Source organism: Heptranchias perlo, chromosome 29 (genome assembly GCF_035084215.1).
Source record: "Heptranchias perlo isolate sHepPer1 chromosome 29, sHepPer1.hap1, whole genome shotgun sequence".
Classification (NCBI taxonomy): domain Eukaryota; kingdom Metazoa; phylum Chordata; class Chondrichthyes; order Hexanchiformes; family Hexanchidae; genus Heptranchias; species Heptranchias perlo.
Window position 1 is genome coordinate 10,546,143 of NC_090353.1, and position 4,215 is coordinate 10,550,357.

A 4,215-nucleotide genomic window follows, 5' to 3' on the forward strand; every position below is an offset into this window, starting at 1 on the left:
CTCGTGGTTTTTATTTTGTGTACACTGTGAGTGCCTGAAGTACAAACTTTGCAGCTAGTAATATCAAATACATCCTGGTTCTGTATTTCAAATTGGATGCAGTGTTTTATGAATGTGACCTAATTTTAAACTAATATATTGGTTGTCACAGTCTACGTTGGACATTTAAGTTTTATCATTGTCCTCTTCTGGATGACTAGAATCTCTCCAGTATGAAAATACCTTTTGCTCCTTTTGCCACCCTTGGCAGAGGAGGGCACTTCGTCTTTGAGCCATCATTGGGCAGTGCATGAATGTTGCCAGGATGATGTGCACTTCACCTTCAATTGCAGTAACTCTACTTTGCTTCACACCTAGGCAGAGATTGGAACTTGCTGAGACATAGTTGTTGCAAATCTATACTGCACTGTTCCACTACACACAAGGTTGGCGCACAATGTGCAATGTTCCATGAGATACTAAGCCGCCTTATATTTTTATATATATAATAATTTTTTTTTTTAAAAAGGGCTTCCTTTTCTTTAACCAATGGAAAGAAAGTCAGCAGTATTTGTTTCTTTTCAGTTCAACAGTACAAATTTCTTACTGTAGTTCTCTTAACCCTACCCCCCCCCCATCCCTAATAGCTAAGTTGCACTACATTGTAAAACTACAAGCTTGAAGTGAGGCTAGATGGTGACTGTTGGTAGATTATTTGACTTTGAAAGGCATTATAGCCAAGACTGATCCTAGCCTCACATTTGTATGCTTTGTAGCAGGGGTTACTGTATAATGGTTGGCATTATGCACCCTACTATTTTTTCCCTCTCCCCTCCATTGTCCAGAGACTAATTGTAGTGCCCCAATTGGTGCTCTGGCTAACTCAGCAAAGACTTGGAATTAAACCATAGATTTTGTGACCACTATGGCTTAGTATAACACAATTCAGTGCATTTCCCCACTAAGACATAGAGGGAAGTCACTGGAGTTAAGCAGATATCATCCTGCAGTTGTTGCAAAGTACAATAGACTGATTTGTTGTTTGTTTTTATTTTAAATTCCCTCCTGCAGAAAAGTCATGCTACCTGACTTTTTTTCAAAACAACATTCTTTTCTGAGGAGATGTTTATTGCTGGACTGTTGCTTCCTACTGCTGAGATATAACAAATGGGTTAAGGACTCCTGCTAGGAATACATTTTTGAGTGAACAGGCTGTGTGAATATTTCACACGAAATCTGTATCTCTTCTTGATTGGACTTTGTAAGGCATGTATCTTTGGAAACCCCATCTCCACGGATCCTGCTGAGCTCAGTTAATCCAAACATTTAGAGGAAAAACTAAGTTTAAGAGTTTATTGTGATTCCTAAAGTGGCTCAAGGGCTGTACCTAAAGAACTCTGTTAGAGCCCGCTAGCCACAGCCTAGAGCACAGTAGCACTAATAAGAATACCATTCTCCCCTCAGACTACTGGATACAACACAGTTCAATATGGCACAATACTTTTATTTTACTAATACATTTGCGAGGATAATGCAGTTATCAACTAATACGAAATAAAGCATGAAATAGCAACAGTTGGGTTCAGCATCACATAATAGTCAAATTCATTTTCCGATTTAAATGTGTGCTTGGTAACCTCTTTCCAACATTAAGTTTTTTATAACTTGGTTGACAATGTGATAGAGATATGACTTTTAATCAGGTAACTGTTAAAATTGTGCACCAACGGTTCGGCCTCTACAGTGCTGATTCAGGCTGCAGGAGTTTGTCATTGACAAGTTGTCTGTAGTTTTTTTTACTAACTTCTGGCCAACACCTTGTAAGTATTTGTATATTACAACTTGTGCCTCTACAACTCACTTGTTGCTATGTGCTATTATACTGCAGTACCGATGTGTACACTTTGCCATTAGACTAACTCTTAAAGCAAATTCTCTGACAAAAACAAGATAAAGATAATTTCTCAGAACATAAAAAGGCTATGGAATTTAAATCGAAGAGGTGGGCTTTCTTATTTTTTCTCTCCCTTTAAGGTGTTGATTCTTACTAGAATATAATTCCACAAGCACTTGCAACCTTCTGGTATCTTGCCCAAATGACCATTGTTCATGTTTTGAGCCTAGACAGTGAATAATCGGCACACTATTTTGACTGGAAAGTATTGTAGAACAGTCTGACACTGTTCTCACTTGATATCCATATGTTATTTGCAGCAGGAATCACTCATAGCTGATTTCTATCATCTTCTCTTTACCTCCTCCCCCCCCCCCCCCCCCACACACACACACACACACACACACACAAATTACAATTGTCCTCTATGCCCCAGGTTTTTAACTGGTGCCTTGGCTTTGTTAACTAAGCACAGGCTGGAGTTTGAATTTGGGTCCTTGTGGTTACTATGGCTTAATACAACACCATCTGCTACCTTTACCTACTCAACTATTGAGAGCTGTTCATAGGCATTTGCTGAAAAGTATGTGTATAGACATCAGATCAGAACAAGATCAAAATTGGGTGTTGACACCTTAATGTCTAGGTTCACCTGATCAATAGCCACTTGGGTGAGGTGGCAGAGACCAACTGTGTAACCCAGTATGTCTATTGGATTAGAGGAGACATTTGTAAGAATAGCTTTCACATCTGAAGATGGGTAAATTAAAACATTATGAAGATGTGTGGTCGTTGTGTATTCAGTTTATAAAGAATTTTAATCTGTATTTAGGAACAAGGAATGGCCATTAGAAACAAAAAGACTTTTTTCAAATATAAGCTGCACCTTTGCTGCCTTCTCAATATTCCTCATTCCTCATCAGAAATGCATCAAATTGTCTCAAGCTAATTTATACTGTCTGCTTTTTGAATGGCATTTCCTGGTAACATTCCACAACTTCGGGTTTAAAAAAAATCTTTCTTTCCAAATGACTTTCCTTATTAGTCCAAATACTTAACTTTTGTCCCCTGCTATTTGAATTCCACCATGTGAAGACTTTGTTTGGATCAGTTCCCCTCATTATTAATGTAATTTATTGAATGTGTTTTAATGTACACGATGGTTCCAGTAAAGCTATTGGTCTGAACTGGAACTGATCATAAAAATGCTTTGAATTTTCTTTGAATTTGTATATTGTTTTGAAAAATAATTTCAACCTGACATTCATATGTGTCTGTTGATGCCTTGGATCTTCCCTAATTTCTTTCTTCCACAAATCCTTCTTGCTTTTTGCCCTATTCTTTTGTCTCCCTTGTCTGCTGAAAGCTTAGTGTCACTGTAATTCCCTTCATCTACGAGTGCACATCAAGGAATGTTATTTGTGGGCGGGGAAGCAATCCTGGTGTTCTGTTTTGTAAAACTGGTCTCTTCTCTGATGCTAAAACAAGAGTATGAATGAAAGAAATGTAATAAGTCTTCATTAATGCAGTCATGTCTCTATATACCAGCATTGACTATTTCTGGAATACTAAATAAACATTAGAATCTTGAAGCTATTTATAATAATGTTGGTCCAAATGAATGGTGGGCAGCTTCAAGTAATCCAGCACGGTGGGGAGATACGGGGATAGTCAGAGTGGAAAGTAGTGTGAAATTGAATAGAAAGAAAGGGAATCTAAAAGAAAAACAAATCATAGTGATTGAAATTGAGGGTAAGTTGCAGAATGAAGAAAATTAGTCAGGTGCAATATGATGAACCAAACCAAGAGTCACAATGAAAAGTGAAACAAAGCCCACAATGTCTTAAATTTTAGTTTTTATAAAAGGAGACATTTGGGAGGGGGGGGGGGGGAGAAGAAAAAGACAATGGTAAGTTTTTTTTAAAAAGCAGTTAAGAATAAAAGGTAGAAATGTTAAGTTAAATAGGTATTTTAAAAATGCAGCATCGCAAACATTGAGAATAAATGAAGCTCTCAGTGAGGAATTGTACTCGAGCAGTGTTTTGAGTTTTGTTGAGCATTACAAATGTTGACACACAAAATTTGGGGAAAACCTTTTGTGGAAGCTGGTCTTTGTCGCATCTCTCTCTTTGGTCTGATCTGTTATGTAAGACTGGTAATTGTGCGATATCTGCCACTAGTATTTGCACTTGAGATTATTTCATAAAACTTAAGACAAAAGACTTGCATGTATAAAGTACCTTTCACGACCTCAGGACATCCCAAAGTGCTTTGCAGCCAATAAGGTACTAGTAGTTACTGTTGTAATGTAGGAAACGCAGTAGCCAATTTGCACACAGCAA